This window comes from Rousettus aegyptiacus, unplaced genomic scaffold (genome assembly GCF_014176215.1).
Source record: "Rousettus aegyptiacus isolate mRouAeg1 unplaced genomic scaffold, mRouAeg1.p scaffold_m13_p_9, whole genome shotgun sequence".
In the NCBI taxonomy this organism is placed as follows: Eukaryota; Metazoa; Chordata; class Mammalia; order Chiroptera; family Pteropodidae; genus Rousettus; species Rousettus aegyptiacus.
In genome coordinates, this window is record NW_023416312.1 from 52,444,098 (window position 1) to 52,465,238 (window position 21,141).

Consider the following 21,141-nt stretch of genomic DNA (forward strand, 5'->3'; position numbering starts at 1 on the left):
ATTTTTTTTTTACTTTTGTGAGATACTCTCTAGCTATATTTTTTTTAAATTGGATATCAGTAAGTCATATTAGCTATACCTCGAGCTAAAACCGTTAGTTAACAATTTTTTACTAGTTAGAGTGTAATTAGACTGAATGAAATACTGCTTGTATATTTATTGGAGACATTAATCATCTGCTTGAGTAGAATATTTTAGGCCTTGGACTAATTGTACGTATGGATAACAATGACTGATCTCCATATGCTTTCTACTTATCTTAGTGTGAGAGAAAGGGACCTATAATATTACTGTACACAATTGGTGCTACTAAATTTGCCAATTAATTAACACTAACCAACTGAGCCATTATCCAAAGAAATTAGAAAAAGAAAATAAATATATATCACATACCTTAGGGTTTTTAATGTTTGTTTTATCTATTGTATTATCTCTCTGCCACTGGAAAAATGACAGAGTCATAGTTTGAGGTTCCCAAATATAGTGAGGAGAATTGGAGCGGGGGGACTATAACTCTGAGGCTAAATTAAAGTAAGGCAGCCAAACTCTGAAGATCAATGGCATTCTAGGGTTCAAATGCATAGTGAGAGAAAATGAGCAAGATGGGAAGGAAACAGACAGGTGCTATAACATAATAAGCAATTTTCACAGATTGTATAGTGAATACCATCAAATAACCAATTTAAACACAACCAAAAGAGATTAGCTATTTGGTGAACAGTCTTTTGTTTAGCACTTAATTTTCATAATAAGTACAAAAACCTTAAATTGACTCACTCACTCACACATTGTCAGTTTGTTGGAGAGAGACAGAGACAGACAGAGAGAGAGAGAGAGAGAGAGAGAGAGAGAGAGAGAGAGAGAGAGAGTGATCACCAGAGAGAGAGGCAGAAAGAAGGGGGTAGAAACATTTGAAATTGTTCTGCCTTCTACATTGAACCAAGACCCTGAATAAACACTTCCTCAATCTGAGAGGTCATGAAGTAATTGCATTACTTCATTCTGATGGAATTATCTGTAGATATCAAAGCGTTAACGTTTTATATGTGAGAATTATGGCTACTCATTAGTTGCTAAATTCTTCCTCCCTTTCCTGATCTTCATCTTGAGTTTTATTGCCCTCCCTGTTGCCTGGTCAAATATTTCTTGTCCTAATAATTTAGTGTACTTTCTCCCATGGAGATTTCTGCATTAAAGTTTAAGCTGGAAATGTTTATGACATATCAAAACCAATTCTTGACTGACTCTCATGATCCTTCATACATAACTTATATTGGCCTTAGAATTTAATGAGTACTTTGGTTATAGTGTCTTCATAATGCTATAAACAATTTATTTTTATGAATAAAACCTGGTCTGCTGTCTGATTTTAACAGTCCAAAAAGTAAAATTATTCAGGTTGCATGAAACCATTCAGCCTATCTCCTTATCTAGAACTTTTCTTTGTAAGAGATTAAGTACAGTGGTTAAAATCAGTTTTATGACCCTTATAGAGACATTTTCAAGGGCTTGGTTCTGCTGGGAAGAATGGCAATAGCTGCCTGGCTTTAGGTGCCTCCTGTAAGCATCTGTTCTTAATGGAACATGTAACAACATCTCAAAGCAGCACCCAAGGGCATATTTACTGAATGATAACACAAAGGATCTCCACCAGGACATCCAAAAGTTTTTTGTTGTTGTTGTTTTGTTTTGTTTTTGTTTTTTCATGTGCCTCTAGGAGGGCATGTGCCCACTTGCAACCCAGGCATCTTCTGTTTGGAGAAATAGCACCATCTAGAACAAACACTGAATGGTCAGAAGGTGTGAAATAAAAACATTTTTTTAAAAAAAATCAGTTTTATACTACCAATAGAAATGGAGAATATAAGTAATATAAAAATAGTTATGACTAGTACCTGTTGAATCCTTAACTACTATAGGATTTGCTTAGCTTTAAAATTAAATTTATCTTCCATGAGCAGTCTCAAAATACTTATTTTTTTAAATTAATTTTCCTCAAATTTCCTATTTCCTAGCTTTAAGAAAATATAAAATTTTAGACAATATTCTTAAATAGGAAATGACAGTACAGATGGTTTATGATTTCTGCTTTCATGAATTATAAGGTTCAGGAGAAAAGATAACAACTGAAGCTATGTAAACCCCTAAATGCTCTATCTTATAATAGGATATATATATATATATATATATATATATATATATATATATATATTTAATACAGCAGGCTATAATTATATTTATATGTAACTCTCTACTCAATTCTGACCATCTGGATCACTACTTTTCTGGATTGTTAGGTGGTCTCAATAATATTATACTTAAACATACCTGTAGCTCCTTTAACAGGGTGAAAAAATAAAACAAATAAACAAACAAACAAATCTCTTTATTCACTAGATGGAGCCCAATAGTCCTCCCATTGTAGGTAAATAGTCCATGATCTCTAGATTTTATACATCCACATCGTGCCTAGCTTCTATTCATTCAGATATGAAATGTGTAACTATAAATCAATCTATACAATTAGCATGGAAACATATACAATGATCAAGAGCTTTTAAATAAATATTTTATGATACAGATGAAAGACATTCAAAATAATATTTTTATTATTATAAATAGAAAAAAGCATGAGGAAGTCTTGAAAGCACAGTATCCTTATTATTTAGATATATATGGTTCTTAGGACTATTCTGGAAGGTTTAACGTATATAGGAAAAGGTAAGTGTGTGAGTGACCAGAATATTTACTTTTTTACTGTCTTGGGCACCAATTTTATTGCATATAAAAATATTAAATATTCTCAAAGAAGTCCTAATGTTTCCAAAATAAAAAGTAAATTTTTGCAAATGAAAATTTTACTCTTCTCTGAAGAACTCTGTTTCATACTACTTTGCATTGATATGACATGAAAATCCTATATTGAATAAGAGGTTATTGCATTACGATAATATTTTAGAGTCAGAGAATGGACGTTTATTTATAAAAATTTAGCAACAATGATACATTAGACTTAGGTTCTGTTAAATGGTCTTATTCCAGCATATATGGTGAGACTTAGCACTGACCATTTGCTACAGAACACAGAGGAAACATTTTCTCTTTTGGAATCCTGAGCTAGATATTGTACCAAGAAGACTGGATTCAGTAACTCATGGTGTCTACCTCCCCTAAGGCTGATAATAAGCACTGGGCTTCTAGTTATCATTCGCATAGTTTCCAGCATCTATACAAATCATTTCCTGGAAGAGTTAATTCAAAACTTGGCATGTTGTATGCTGTTAGTGAAACCAGTGATTCAGACCCCATGAACTACCTGGCTGCTCCTCAGTTATTCTCATCTCCACCAAGGTAGACAGAAGATCTTCAAGTAACTGTGAGGAGAACTGGGAAGGAAGGTGGAATGCAAAGAGAGCCCTTGAAAAAGGAAACAGTCCATCTTAATCTCCATATGCAAAAGGCAGAAATAGAAACAAAACCCCTTGATTATTTGTCTGCTCAATTGTTATTTAGCAGAGGAAAACATACAAGTTTACAGATATTCCTGTATTTTATTATAAGTCCTCTATCTTTATAAATATTTTTGTTCTACCAACACAGATTGTTCTGGAGTTTACAATCAATTTTGTAATAATGTCTTTTCCTATTTCTTTTTTTTTTCATCCTCTTCTAAGCTATTTTTTTTGCCAGTCTTTTTTTTTCTTTCAAAAAGAATATTCTTTTTCACCTATAACATGGTACTGCACTTGAGAAAGATGAAGGAGAAAGCTATAGCAATTTAAATTGCTATTACCTAGAATAAATAACATGGTTTTAAAATGTGCTTACCAGGTATTTAAAAAGCACATCAAGCAATTGAAGGTTCATGTCCCACTCTGGGAAGATGGGGCCACCTGATAGGTATATTGTTCACCCAAATTATTCATATCTAGTGGAATTTAGTTTTCCCTAACAGTTTATTTTCCAGGGTTATCTCAAGCTATAACAATTTTCCTCTTAAAACCAATTTTCTAGCAATTTTATGCTGGGTGTATAAAATGGTCATGTTACTTCCTATTGCATACAGTCATAAAATGGCTTATAAAACATTTTAAGAGGAAATAAATTATAAAATCATCAATAATAATAAGTTCTCCTAAATTTGGAATGGAATTACCTCTTGGTTAATAGCTAAGATTATTTTGAAGCCAAAAGCAGGATAAGGATGTTGTAGTAATGAGGGGACCAAGGCTACTAATCAGTTTTAGAGAAAATTGCTTTACTGCTCTCTTGGATAGAAATATCAATCCTACAAGTTTAAGATTAATCCAGAGTGGGGAAAAACCTGTAACTGAATCTACATTTGAAAGAATGAAAACTTCGGCTGGTGTTTTTATGAGACATTAGCTCACCAGTTTGATTTTTAAACAATCAATTATTGCTATATTCTCTTGTATTTGGCCTGAATAATTTACTATATCTCAGCAAAAGTCTAATGCAAGATTATACCTGGCATCCCACATTCAAATATCAGTCTTATCTAGAATATATAAAATCTCATACAAATAAATAATAAAAGACATACAACAAACACAATGTAAAATAGGCAAAAGACTTGGACAGTTCACAAAATAAAATGTACAAATAGCCAATAAACACATGAAAAGATATTGAATACCATCATTCACTAGTAAGGGTGGAAATAAATATCGTAATGAAATACCATCAAATATATACCAAAATGACTAAAATTAAAGGAAAAAATGCAATATTGAATTGAGGATACAAAAAAACAGGAACTTTCATATATTGAAACATAAAATAACACAGCTTTGGAAAACTGTTTGGCAGTTTCTTAGGAAGCTGGATATATGTGTCCCCTAAAACCCAATGATTCCATTCCTTGTTTTATTTATATCCAAGAACAATGAAAATATTAATTCATGAAAAGATTTGTACAATTATATCAGCCTTTTTCATAATAGCCAAAACCTAGAAAAAAAATATTCATCAACAGGAGAATGAATACACAAATTTTGATATCAAAAAGAAACTGCTGACAAAAACTCAATAATATAGATGTATCTGAAGCAATACTGAGCTAAAGCAGCCTGACGCAAAAACATACATACTATATAATTCAATTTATTTGAAGGTCAAGAACGGGTAAAATGAATCTATAGTGATAGTAATCAGAAAGTGCTACTAAATTTGTCAATCCTTTCACACCTTGGAGAGATGGCGGAGATGGACAGGACAGGAGCATGAGGGAACATTTTGGGTGGCAGAAACATTCTATACCTTGTTTTAGATGGTGGAAAAACTATTAGAGTCAAACAGTGCAGATATGTAAATTTCACTGTATAATAAATATCCCTCATTTAAAAATAAATAAAATAAATATGTTTAAATATAAAATAAGAGGGAAAATGGGGAAGTATTAGTCAAAGAGTACAAGGTTTCAGTCAAACAAGATAAATAAACTCCTAGAGTTTTATTGTACAGCATAGTGTCTATATTAAATGATATTGTATTATATACTTAAATTTTTTCTAAGAGTAATTCTGATGTTAAGTGTTCTTATCACAAAAAGTGATAATAATAATAATAACAATAAATAAGAAGGTGAGAGGAAACTTTTGAAGGTGATGGATAGATTTATGGCATAGATTGTGGTGATGGTTTCATGGTGTATGCTTATCTCCAAACTCATTAAATTGTATACATTAATTATGTAAAGATTTTATATATCAAAAATCAAAATTAAAAAAATAATGATACATCTTCTCTGCATTCTAAAATTCATTTTCTTTAGCCTTTAACATAGCATAGAAAATTAGTTAAGTACCCTATTTTTCTTTCTTCTAGCTAGCTCATATTCCTGCCAAAAAACCTTCTATGAAGTTTTATTTTATTTATTGTAAAAGTAATGTACCCTCAGGAAAAGAATTTTGGAGGACTTATAAAAGTGGACAAAAATAATCTATAGCACAAACATTATCATGCATCTTTTAAGTGCTCAGAATTTGTGGAATGAAAAATGAAATGTTTTAACACCAAATATATAGATAAATTGATATAATGATAGATATCTATCTATATCAATTTTTTTCACTCAAATATAGATAGATAGGTAGGTGATAGATGATAGAAAGATAGATGATAGATTGATAGATAGATGATAGATAGATAGATCTTGATCATCCAAATATTAGAATTTAGCAAATAAATTTATTTTCATTCTTAAATCTAACACTCATTACCAAGAATAGATAGCATCTGAACAGCTTCATTGAAATATAATTCACATGCCATAAAATTCACCAATTTAAAGTGTATAATTCGAAGTGAGACAAAGGGTTGAGTGAGTCACAGGCATTCTTCCTGTGCACAGAGTTACCACTGGCAGACTCACTCACTTCGAGCTCCAGCTGCAGCAGCAGCACAACAGGTGCCAGGAACATATAGGGAGGAACTGAGTTGTCCGACTTCAGGGTGAAGGTAGAGGGGAGGCTTTTTCCTGGATAGAAGTGCTGGAAATATTTGTAGTTCCCTTGTTGAGCCCCTCCCCCTCCCAGCATGCAGACTCAGGAGGCTGCCACATCTGAGTGCTTAACACAAGTCACTCTTCCCAGATGATTCCCTGAGACCTTACCCCTCCCAACTTGCGGGCCCACCCAAGCTGCCTCCAGTGGTTTATTCCATACAAATGGCCTGTCTTGGTTCATGCTGTGGACTTTCCTAAAATCTCTCAAAGGCTCGCAAAACCCAGAGAAGCAGCATCTGGCCTCGACATGTCCCATATATTTTGCTGAGCAGCCTCAAGCTCGGCACTGAATGCAGCCAACCTCAGTTCATGGCTTGGCCTCTTGAGGCACCTATAAGCCCACCACAGGTGGCAGCCATGTGCAGATTGCTTGGTGACTCTTATCAGGTGGCCCTGAGTGCACAGACTGCTGCTGAACGTGGCTTGCAGCTGGGCCCCTCCAAAGAGGCTCCTGGGCCAGCATACCCAGTAGCCTGCTTCAACAAGAGCTGGAGCCGCAGCACCACCCAGAGCTGCATCTGAGGAGGATAGACCTGAAAGGCAGACTGAGCAAGCACCAGAGCTCTGCTAAAGAGAATTATGTTCCATAAGTTTGGCCCCTCACTGGCCAGTCCTCACAACCAATTAGCCTGTGGGTCAATCCTTCCCATGGATGTGCAAAAAGCAAGCGAGGCTCAATTACAATAGGAGATCACTCGCACGACCAACACAAGGGACAGATCATGAGCACCTGGCTCGGGTGACCAGGGAAGACTAAGTTACTGGGCCGAATAGAACACCTTCTACATAAAGCCACTCTATTAAGGCCAGGAGACTTAGGAGCTGTACCTCACACATAGAAATGAATACATGGAGGCAGTCGAAATGGAGACAAAGAAACATGTACCACATGAAAGAACAGAACAAAGCTCCCGAAAAAGAAATAAACAATATGGAGACGAGCAATCTACTAGATGTAGAGTTCAAAACACTGGTTTTAAGGATGCCCAATGAATTTAAAGGAAGAATAGATGAATTCAGTGAAAACTTTAAGGAGATAGAAAACAACAAAATGGAGATGAAAGAAAAAAAAAACAAAACAAAAGGAAACCAGTCATAAATAAAGAATACAATATCTGAGATAAAGAGTACATTAGAGGAATCATCAAATTGGATGAAGCAGAGATTGAATCTGTGACTTAGAGGATGGGGTAGTGGAGGATAATTAATCAGAATAGCAACAATAAAAAATAATCCAAAAAATGGGATAGTTTAAGGGGCCTCTGGGACAACATCAAATGTAACAACATTTTCATCAAAGGAATACCAAAATAAGAACAGAGAAAGGAATTAAAAACCTATTTGAAGAAATAATGACAGAAAACTTTCCAAACTGGTGAAGGAAATAGACATACAATCCCAGGAAGCTTAGAGAGTCCCAAACAAAACAAACCCAATGAGACCCACAGTAAGACACATCATCATTCAAATGACAAAGGTTAAAGACAAAGAGAGAATCTTAAAAGAAGCAAGAGAAAAGCAAGCTCCCATAAGACTATCAGCTGATTTCTCAACAGAAACTTTACAGGCCAGAAGGGATTGGCACAAAAGATTCAAAATGATGAAACACAAGGAACTACAGCTGAGATTACTCTACCCAGCAAAGGTATCATTTAGATTGAAGGACAGATAAGGAGCTTCTTAGACAAGAAAAAGCTAAACGAGTTCATCACCACCAAGCCAATATTACAGGAAATGTTGAAGGGACTTCTTTAAAAAGAAAAAAATATATGTCAAAAATATAAATAATAAAATGGCAATAACTACATATCTATCAATGAGTACTTCAAATGAAAAAGAATTAAATGCTCCACTCAAAAGATAGGGTAGCTGAATGATTAAGAAAACAGGACCTTTACATATGCTGTCTACAAGAGCCTTACTTCAGATAAAAAAAATATATATATAGAATGAAAGTAAAGGGATGGAAAATGATATTTCATAAAAATGGAAATTAAAAATTATAAGCAATACTTATATCAGACAAATTAGACTTTAAAACAAGACTATAACAAGAGGCAAAGAATGTCACAGTAATCACATTTCTGAATATTTATCCAAAGAAACCTAAAACACTACTTCCATTGAACATGTGAATTGATATGTTCATTGCAGCCAAGATATGGAGGCAACTTGAGTGTCCATCAATGGAGGAATGGATAAAGAATAAGTGGTACATATAGACAGTGGAATATTACTCAGCTATAAAATGAATAAAAAATATTAAACAAACAAACAAATGAATGAATGAAATCATGCAATCCGCAACAACACGGATAGACCTAAAGGGTATTGTACCAAATACAGTAAGTCAGATAAAGACAAATGCCATATGATTTCAATTACATGTGGAATCTAAGAAACAAAATAAACAGATAAAACAGAAACACATCTAGAGATACAGAGAACATTTTGAGGGTTACTAGATGGGAGGGAGTTTAGGCAGTGAGTGAAAAACAGGAAAGGATTAAAAAGTATAAATTGGTAGTTTTAATATAGTCATGGAGATGTAAAGTATAGCATAAGAAATATAGTCAATAGAATTGTAATAACTATGTATGGTATCATATGGGTACTAGATTTATTGGGGTGGTCACTTCATGAGTTTTATAGGTGTCTAATCACTATGTTGTACACCTGAAACTAATATAGTACTATATGCCAAAATAATTTAAAAAATTAAAAAAACATATATTATTAAAAATAAAATAATCATTGATAGATAAAAAATAAAGTGTACAATTCAATGGCTTTTAGTATATTCAGATAAGTGTTCATCATCACCACAATCAGACTAAGTATATTCAACTTTCCCAAAAGAAGACTTATACCACTTAGCCATCAGCTAATAATCCCCTCATGTCCCCTGTCCCTAGGCATCCACTAATCTACTTTCTATCTAAATAGATTTGCTTATTCTGGTCATTTTGTATATGTAGACTCATACAATATGTGACCTATGGTGCCTAGCTTCTTTCAATTAACATAATGTATTCATGTTTTATCCATGTTATGAGTATTCATTCCTTTGTATGGCCAAATAATATTCTATTATATAGGTATACTACAATTTGTTTACCAATTTGTTTATTGATAGTTGATGGATATTCGAGTCATTTCTACCTTTTTGCTATTGTGTATACTGCTGATATGAACATTTGTATACAAATATTTGAACAACTGTTTTCAAATCTCTTAGGAACATACCCTGAAGTCGAATTGCTGGATCATATGGTAACTTAATATTTGATATTTTGTGGAACACCCAGACTGTTTCTAAAATGACTGCAATGTTTTAAATCCATACCATCAGTGTAGGAGGGTACTAATTTTTCTACATCTTCGCTAACACTTTTTATCATCTGTCTTTTCAAATTAAAACCACCCTAGTGGGTATAAAATGGTATTTCCTTGTAGTTTAGATTTGCATTTCCCTCACTCATGGCTAATAAAGTTGAGCATCTTTTCATGCACTTATTGGTCAGTTGTATATCTTCTTTAGAAAACTGTTTATTTATATCTTTTGGCCACTTTAAGGAATTATTATTATTCTTTTTTTTGTTATTGAGTTTAACTTAAGATGGAGTGAGGGTGATCAGGGCCCCAGAATTTTCAGTCTATTGTGCCTTTAGTAGAGCCTCTATCCTTAGGTTAAGGCCTGGGTGTAGGGACTGAGCACTCAACTTCTTGGCTGCATTCACCAAGAGTTTAATCTCTTCAATTTACAGTTGCAGAGCCTTAGAAATGATGGCAGCCTGTTCCTCCTCATGAGATACGTTGTATTAGTTTTCTAGGGCTGCCATAACAAAATACCACAGACTGACTGGCTTAAACCTCAGAAATTTATTCTCTCACAATTCTGGAGGCTAAAAGTAACAAAATCAACCTGTTGGCAAGGTCATGCTCCCTCTGAAGTTTCTAGAAAGAAATCCTTCCTTGCCATTTCCTCATTTCTGGTTGTGGCCAGAAATTTTTGGGATTCCTTAGCTTGTAGCATCACTTGAATCTTTGCTTTGTCTAAATTTTGACAAGACCTTCTTCCCTGTATGCCCCCTCTACTTCTCTATATAACAAATCTTTCTCTCCTTTCTGTTATAAGGACACCAGCAATGGATTTAGGACCCACACTAATCCATTACAACTTTATCTTAATTACATTGATAAAGACTATTTCCAAATGAAGTAATTTTTTACAGGTAGCAGGGACTAGAATTTGAACATATCATTTTGGAAGACAACTCAACCAATACACACAAGCAACCCTAATAAATAGGTAAGGAGAGAGGGAAACTGTCTTCTTGTCCTCACTCACCCAGAGTGGAGCTTCCTTCTTGCTCATGCTGACCTGGGGATAGAGATGTGATTGTGGCTCAAATGCCATGAATTTTCACTATTCCTAGTGAGTCTTAGCATATTTTCTTAAACAATGTGTTTTCATTTCTTGCATGTCATTCAAATAATTTCCAGATACTTTAAATGATTGTTTTTATAGTTTTCATTAGCTTTGCTTGTTTCCCTAAAAAGCAGACTGTGGAGCTCCTTGTACTACCATTTTAGAAGTGGAATGCTCCAAGAAATAGCATTTTAAATCTTTTTCTATGTGACAGGAACTAAACATTTCACCAATAATAACTGAATCTTCAGCATTATGAATTGGATTCAATTATTTCAAAGGTCTTATGTCATGTAAGTGTTGGAGTCAAAACTTAGATAAAGGTGCATCGAACTCTAAGGATGTTTTTTTTTTTTTAAATTAGTTTCAAATATACAGTACATTGGTTAGACATTTATATAGTTTATAAAACAATTTCCCTAATTGCTTCTTCTCTCCTCTGGTTTTCCACCTAGAAAATATATTAATGCTAACTGTATTCCCTATGCTATGCTCTCATTCCCTGTGACTATCTATTAACTACTAATCTGTACTTTTTTAACCTTTCACACCATTCTCTCAGCCCCCAAGTTCCCTTTCCCCTCTGGCCATCACCAAATTGTCCACTATATTTGTGAATCTGTTTTTGATTAGTTTGTTCTTTTTGTTCTTTAGATTCTGCATATAAGTGAAATCATATGGTATTTATCTTTCTCTATTTAACTTATTTCACTCAGCACAATAACCTTTAAGTTCATCCATGTCGTTGAAATGGTAGTATTTCATTTTTTAATGGCTGAGTAATAGTCCATTGTATATATGAACCACAACTTCTTTATCCAATTGTCTGTTGATGGTCATTTAGGTTGTTTCCATATCTTGGCTATTGTAAATTGTGTCTAGGAACACTTTTGTAGGCTACATTTCACTCCATCACATTGTGCTGAAGCTAAATCACTCTCATGATTTTATGTGGACCAAACTGGAAGTCTTTAGACCTCTATATATTCTCAAAGGTAATGGTAGTTTACAAGCTATTTTTATTATTTCAAAAATCTTATGGAAATCATATACTAACAACAATTATGACAGTACAGGCCAATGATATGCTATTAAAGTGGCTCTTAAAAAAACACTTTGATTTATTTGTCCTTTTTGTGGTATACATTCTATAATGGCCAGTGTCAAGCCACCATGGCATTACTGAAGGAATTTGGAAAAAAATATACGCCACCATCATAGTCTAACTGAATATCAAGTTTATTTGCTTTAGAGTAGAAGTAATTTCTCTCGATAGCACTATTTAAGTTATATAATGCCATGAGCTCTGATAGGAACTTACATGCAATTAATATAAATATGCTGAAATAATGTTTTATATTTGCATTAAAATAATCCCATAGTAGGGAGGAGAATGGGTGGTATAGATAAAAGGATAGTCTTAATTTTATAACTTTTGAAGCTGAGTAGTGTGCATATTTTTATTATACTATTCTCTTTACATGTGAGCATTTCTATAATCAAAATGTTAAAGGATAAGCCTTCAAAAAACGTAATTACTTTAAAGCAGTAGTCTCCCATATTTTTGGCACTAGGGTCCGGTGCTCCTATGAGAACCTAATGCCTGAAGATCTTAGGTGGAACTGAGGCAGTCATGCTAGTGCTAGGGAGCAACTACAAACACAAATGAAGTTTCATTTACTCACCCACCGCTCACTTTCTGCTATGTGGCCTGGTTCCTAACAGGCCACGGACCAGTACCTGTCCGCAGTCCAGGTGATGGGAACCCTTGCTCTAAAGTACTATTCATTAAACTACATATTCTATGAAAAAACTATCAAAGGCATCTTTGTGAAAATATTGAAACCACTAAAAATTTTTTGTGTTATTTGGATAGCAGCTTTTTATGAGATATATGTTTTTCAAAGATTTTTTTCCTACTCTGTGACTTGTTTTTTTAGTCTGTTAACAGTGATTTCTGCAGAGTGGTTTTTAATTTTAATAAAGTTCAAATTTTCATTTAAAAAAGTCTATGTACAGTGCTTTTAGTGCTGTATCAAAGTCATCGCTAAACCCTACACCACCTAGAGTTTTCCTATGTTAATTTCCTAGGAATTTTATACTTTTGAATTTTACATTTAGGTTTTTGATTCATTTCGAGTTAATTTTTGTGAATGATGTAAATTCTGTGTTTAATTCATTCATTCATTCATTCATTCAAGATCTCCTCTTTTCCCTTCCTTTCTTTGCATGTGGATGTCCAGTTATTCCATCACAATTTATTAAAAAGACTACACATTCTCTATTAAATTGCCTTGGCTCCTTTGTCAAAGATCAGTTGACTATATTTATTTGGTTTTATTTCTGAGTTCTCTGTTCCATTACACAGATCCATTTGTGTATTCTTTCACTAATACCACATTATCTTCATTAAGACGGCATTATAATAAGCCTTGAGGTCAAATAGTCAGCCCTCCAATTTTGTTCTTTTCCTTCAATATTGGTTGGTTATTTGGGGTCTTCTGCCTTCCATATAAATTTTAGGACCAGTTTGTCAAAATACACAAAATAACTGGCTGGTATTTCAACTGAGATTGTATTAAATTTCTAAATCAAGGTGAGAAGAACAGATATCTTGATAATATTGAATATTCTTGTCCATGCACATAGAATATCTCCCATTTATTTAGATCATCTTTGATTTCTTTCATCAGAGCTTTGCTCATTTCCTCAAATAGATCTTTGTACATATTTTGTTAGACTTACATAAAGATATTTCGTTTTGGAGACTCAAACATAAAACGTATTGTGCTTTTAATTTCTATTTCAAATTGTTCACTATTGCTATATAGGAAAGCAATTGACTTGTATATTAACCTTGTATCCTTTAAATTGGCTATAATTATTTATTAGTTCAGTAAATTTGTTTTGGGTTAGTTCTTTAGGATTTTCTATGTAGACAACTGTGTGATCTTTGGACAAAGTCTATTTGGAATTGTGGTAAAATACATGTAACATAAAATTAACCATTTTAATTATTTTTAAGTGTACAATTTAGTAGTGGTAACTATATTCACATTGTTGTACCATCAGTGTCCAGAACTTTTTCTCATGCAAAACTGAAGCTCTATACCTATTAAACAACTCTTCATTTCTCCTGCCTTAAGACCCTGACAGCTGTCTTCTATTTTCTGTTTCTACAAATTTGATTACTATAGATACTTAATATAATTGAAAATAAGTGGAATTATGCAGTATTTGTCTTTTTGTGGCTGGCTTACTTTGTGGCTCACTTACACAATGTCCTCAAGGTTTGTCTATGTTGTAGCACATGTCAGAATTTCCTTTATTTTTAAGGCTGAATAATATTCTGTTGTATGTATCACATTCTGTTTATTCATTCATCCATCAATGGACACTTGGGTTCCTTCCACATTTTGGCTATTATGAATAATTCTGCTATCAGCATGTGTACAAATATCTCTTCAGGACTTTTTGATATATATCGAGAGTTTCAATAGGTGTCAGAGACTAAAATTTCCTCTGGTATCCTTGATTTTAACTCCTTTGTTGTCTTGAGGTTTCCCTAAAAAATTCTTAAATACAATCTAAAATGCATGTTTTTTTTTCTTCAGTTGTAGTCCTATGTTATTATACAGGATTACTATTGATGTGATAGTGAGGTGTGGGGGGCACGAGGAAGTGTTATGTATCTCTATGATTAATACTCAGTCTTTTAAAGAGTCTTTGTCTCTGGCCTGTGACATTCACAAGGGCTTCTCAGTTTTGTTTTACCCCCCTCAGGAGTAACAGAAAGGCTAGAAGGTGTTAGAGTTGGGTACTTTCCTTCCAGGTTGTTAAGGCTCTGGTAAAATTCAAGTAAGTTAGGCTATGGTAAGATAGTTTCTCTTGAGGGTGAGCCCTGAATGGGAAATACATGATGCAGTATACAGATGATGTATCATCAAATTGTACATTTCAAAACTATATAATTTTATTAACTTATGTCATCTTGATAACTTTAATTAAAACAGCAATATTCCCTGTGTCATATTGCTAGGTCATTTTCCTACCTACAGTCAAAATCTAAAGCAGGGATGGCTCCATAGTGTAGTAGTTAGCATGTCTGCTTTGCATGCAGAAGGTCCTGGGTTCACACAGGTGCATGCCTTGAGCATGTGGGAGGGGACACCCTGCCTTTAGAGAAACATCAACATCGATGGGTCAGGGGTGGAAGTCAGGGGGTGGGGGAAGTTAAATAGATGAAAAAAAAACATGAAAAGAATCTGAAACAATAAAGCTCATCAAAGCAGGATTTGCTTTTTAAAAAGCAAGAATGGGCATATAACAAAAGTCCATGTTAAGTTCAATTATCACTCAATAAAATTGTGGTGCTAAACCAATTTATTTCAAAGCTAAGAATGTGAATGTTAATTATGATAAAATGTAATTTATTACAATATTATTACACTCATTTTAAGTTGTGATGTAGCGACAAAATATTGAAGACTGAAATAATGATTTCTTAATTTAAGCAAAATGAAAACATTTTAACTATTTTTCTTACATATCTATTTATTTGAGCAAAGAATTTTTGGTGAAAGAATTTAGGAATAGGTTTAGAAATTTTAAGGCAATTATTATTTAATTTCACATAATTAATTCATTATCGATGATAGATTTAATGTTTGCCTAAGTGAGATATGAATCATACATCAAATTTCAAAATGTAGAAAAGCCACATTTAAAAAATAAAATAATCTCTCCTCACATCCAGACATGAAGTAAGTCTATATTAACTCCAATGTAGCCATTTCTAGGGACATTAGTCCATAACTTACCAGATCTAATGTAATTATTTTAAAGAAAAAATAAATAAATAAAGAGGAATCGATAAGGTTATATGAATTCACTTTTTTAATCTTTTTTTTTTGCTTTATATTTCCTTTGCATATAAAGGTTATTTATTTTCAAGAAAACTATTTTGAACTTATATATTTAAAAATGTATTTGTTAATAAGAACTTAAATTATTAGCTTCTAAGTGTTTTCAAGACTACTTTATTTTTTGAACTGTATGTCACAGGACCAGCTATTTTGGCACAGAATTTTTTAGATACTGAATAAAATGTTATTGTTGTTGGAATTAAGGAATACCTCCTTAATAAGCCATTGAGGTAAAGGAAAACTAAAATTCTTAAAAAATAGTATGTAAATTGGCTAAAGAATAAATATTTAAAAAAGCATTTTAAAGCTAATGTATTGTTGAAGGGGGGCTATGACACCATGCAATTATTTTTTTTTACGTATGCATAGTCAAAATGTTAGAGAAACTATGAGAACAAAAATAGTGGATACAACTTTTAAATTAGCATGATGAAAAATAAAATTAACACACCTCAATGCTTAAAAAGTAATAAACATATGAACAACAACAACAAAAAAGCAGGACAAATGCAAAGCAACAAACAGTGAGATAGTAGTAGCAAGTTTTTGTATGTAAGTAATCATAGAACTAGATTCATTAATGAAAACACAGATGATTGGAGTGCTTTAAAAAATCTCAGTAGCATTTAAAATGTAAGAATGTAGATTTTCTTAGGATTCTCAAGAAATATGGTGGTGTGAGAGATGTCCTCAGATCTCTCCCCTTGAAACAACAATAAGCTGAACAACAAAAGCTCAACAACAAAAAAAAGCTCAACAACAACAACAAAACATCCAAACTGCACACCAGGACATCTGAGTGTGGGATTTGCACATTAAGAGCTACCACAGGTCAGAACCCCAGGTGTCAGGCGGTGGTCTGGGAAAAATAAAGAAGCTGCCTTTCAGCAGCTACTGGAGCTCCTTGCAGGAGATGGGACGGGTGAAGAAGGTGTGGTGACTTCCCTGATCAGCTTGCCTGGAAGTGTCCGAACTTCTAGCAGCCGGCTGCAGGACCCAGACATGAGTGCAGAAAACAGAGAAGTGGGATGAGGCAGCAGAGAAACAACAGTTGATTTTTATCAGCCCCGGTTCCAAAACCCCAACCCAGGGGGACCCTTCCCCGATACCCTCCGAGACTGAGCACTGGGGACCACAGGAGAATCCTGGCAAAAGCTGCCAAGACTGAAGCTACCTCTTGCAGCCTCTGGAGCTCCCTGCAGGAGGAAGAGGAGGGGTGAAGGTGCGGCAACTTCCCTGATCAGCTTGCCTGGAAGTGCCTGAACTTCTAGAGGCCGACAGGAGGGTACAGTCATAAGGGCAGAAAGCAGAGAAGCAGGACAAGATGGCAGAGATACAACAGTTGATTTTTATTGGCTCCTGTTGCAAAACTGAGGCTGAGCCACAGCCCCCAACTCCCAACCCAGAGGGTCCCTACCACCATACCCTCCAAGATCAATCACTGCAAAACCCCAGGGAAATGTGAACAAATGCCACTGAAACTGTTGCTAAAACAGACAGGTACTGAAACTGAGAGTAGCAAGTGTGATTAAATATCTACAAGGAAATTAAAAAAAGACATTTAGGCTTTATATAAAGCAGGGACCCAAGAGGCTTAGACACCACCTACTGGAAACTAAAAGAAAAGTACCTTCTTTGCAGCATGCTAAAGAGAGACCTTTATATAATAAATCTTCTTTCTGGAAAAAAAGCAGAATACACTTCCATTAATGCCCAGGCAGGAAAGTAATTCATTAAACACCATGAACAACCAAGGTGACAAGGTATCTCAGAAAAAAAGGGAAAAATTTCCAGAAAATAAGCTTACAGACATAGAAATATAGGACTTAAATGAAAGAGAATTCAGGATGGTACTTCTGAAAAAACTCAGTGAGATCCAAAACAACTCAAATCAACAATTTTAGGAATTAAAAAAAATAAACTAGATGAGCAGAAGAAAGAGATTGAAAACCTCAAAAGGAACCAAATAGAACATCTGGAGATGAAGAACACACTGCAAGAGTTGAAAAATGAAATAGCAAGTTTGAGAAATAGATTTGACCAAATGGAAAAAAAGATCAGTGATATTGAAGAAGAAATCTAGAAATAAATCAGAAGGAAAAAGAGAAAGACCAAAGAAAGAAAAATAATGAATGAGAAATAAAAGAACTAGCTGATACCATCAGGAGCAGAAACATAAAAATAATGGGCATTAATGAAGGCAAGGAAAAGTTGCAGGAACTAGAAAGCATTTTCAGACAAATAGTATATGAGAATTTCCCAAATCTAAGGAATAAGCTGGAGCTTAGAATTCAAGAAGTCAATGGAACACTCAATTATCTCAACCCAAAAAGGTCTTCACTGAGACACATTGAATTAAAGTTATCAAAAATCAATGACGAATTCTCAGGGAAGCCAGGGAAAAGAACATGGTAACCTATAAAGGAAAACCCATTAGATTTTCACCAGACTTCTCAGTGCAAACCTTACAAGCCAGAAAGAAAAGGAATTAAATATTTAAACTATTAAGTGAAAGGAACTACCAAATTAAAATAATGTATCCAGCTAAGCTCCCCTTTAGATAAGAAGGAGAAATTAAGACCTTTCCAGACATATAAAATGAGGGAATTCTCCACAACAAGGTCTGCACTACATGAAATCCTGAAAAGTGTCAGCTCACCTGAAACAAATAATGAAACAAAAGAAAAAAAAAACCCGTAATTAGTAGTAAGGTGACTATCAGGCAAATAGAAGCAGAGGAGTGCAACTCTTGCTAAGAAAAGATCATTATAAGCTTAAATAATAAGAGAATTGCTATAGCAAGAGAGTAATAAACGTTCGGCATGCATAGGGACAAATTGAGATAACAATGACTGAAAAGGAGAAGATTCAAAGATCTGAATTCACAAAGGGTAAAGGAGATAAGGCATAGGCAGAAAAAAATAGATGACTGTATATCTATAACTATCTTTTTTCATATTTGAAATGGTAACCACACACCAAAATTTTAGAATTGAAGTATATAACATAAAACAAGAAGAACCAGAGGCATAACCCATAAAAGCCAATCAAAATAAATAAAACAGAAACACAAGGACAAGGAAGCAATGGAAAGACTGAAATACCAGGAAGCAAAACATAAAATGGCTATAAGAAGATCTCATATTTCAATAATCACCCTAAATATAAATGGACTGGACACACAAATAAAAAGGCACAGAGCTGCAGAATAGATGAAAAAAAAATCCAACCATATGCTGCCTCCAGGAAACACATTTCAGCTCCAAAGACAAACATAGACTCAAAGTGAAAGGGTGGAAAATCATATTTCAAGCAAATGGCATTCAAAGAAAACTAGGAGGTATTAATATCAGATGAAATAAACTTCGAAATAAAGAAGGTAAAGAAAGATATTGAGAGATACTTGATAATGATAAACAGAATCATGCACCAGGAAGGCATACCACTTCTTAATATCTATGCTCCCATTCAGGGAGCCTCGAAATATGTCAAGCAATTATTAACAGACTAAAGGGAGAAACATACCAAATCATTATCATCGTAGGCGACCTCAATACCCAGCTGTTGGATATGGACTGATCATCAAAACAGAAAACTAATAAGGAAATAACATTCTTAAATGACACCTTAGACCAACTGGACATAATTGACATTTACAGAGCCTTCCATCCCAAAACAACTGCTTATGTATTCTTCTCTAGTGCACATGGAGTAGTCTCAAGAATTGACCACATACCAGAACACAGAGATGACCTCAACAAATATAAGAGGGTCAAAATCATACTAACCATATTCTCTGGTCATAATGCTTTGAAACTAGAGATCAACTGCAAAAAGAAATCAGAAAGAGCCACAAAGACATGGGGATTAAATAACATGCTACTGAAGAATAAGTGGGTCAGGTAAGAAATAAAAAGAAAGATAAGGAGATACATAGAAATGAATGATAATGATAGTTAAATATATCAAAACTTTTGGGACATGGCAAAAGTGGTCATGAGAGGAAAGTTAATATCATTATGGGCCTATATCTAAAAATAAGAACAAGCCCCCCCCAAATCTAATGCTTCATTTTAAAAAACTGGAAAAGTATGAACAAACGAAGCCTAAAGTCATCAGAAGGGAAGAAATATTCAAAATTAAAGCAGAAATAAATGAAACTGAAAAGAAAAAATATAGGAAAAATTAATTTAAAAAAACAGCTTGTTCTTTGAGAAAGTTAACAAAATTGACAAACCCCAGGCTAGACTCACTAAAGGATAAAGAGAAAGGACCCAAATAAACAAAATCAGGAATGAAAAATGGGAAATTACAATTGAGATGCAGAAATACAAAGAATCATGCAAGAATACTATGAAAAAGTATGTAACAACAAATTTAATAATTTAAAAGAAATGGATCAGTACTTAGAAAAATACAATCTTCCTAGACTGAATCAAGATCTGGAAAATCTAGACTGATCAATAGTATAGAAATTGAAGCAATCATCAAAAACCTACAAAAAAGTAAAAGTCCAGGACCAGAAGCCTTCACCAGTGAATTCTACCAAACAATCAAAGAATATTTAATACTCATTCTCCTCAAACTCTTCCAAAAAATCAAAGAGGAGGCAATACTTCCCAACTCATTTTATGAGGCCAATATTACTCTGATACCAAAACCTGGTAAAAAAAAAAAAAGATAACACACAAAAAAAGAAAATTACAGACCAATATCTCTCATGAAAACAGATACAAAATTCCTAAATAAGATACTAGCGAACTGAATACAGCAACATATTAAAAAATTACACACCACAATGAAGTGAGCTTCATCTCAGGGGCACAAGGATGGTTTAATATATGAAAATGGATTCATGTGATACACTATGTAACCAAATTTAAAAAATAAGAATTATATGATCATGTCAATAGATGCAGAAATAGCCTTCAACAAGATACAGCATCCATTTATGATCAAAACACTTAACAAAATTGGTATAGAAGGAAAGTACCTTAACATATTAAAGACCATATATGACAAACCCTCAGCCAACATTATACTGAATGGTAAAAAAATAAACCTTCCTTCTAAGGTCACGAACAAGGCAAGGTTTGCCGGAGCCAGCCGGCTGAGATCAAACAGCACCTAAAAGAGGGGGGTGAAGCCTAAGAAAAGAAAAGAAGACAGGAAAGAACTTTCGGGAGGGCGTGCAGTCAGAGCTGCAGCCTCGAGTTTATTTAACGTAGCCTCCATATATCTTTATGATTACCATAGCA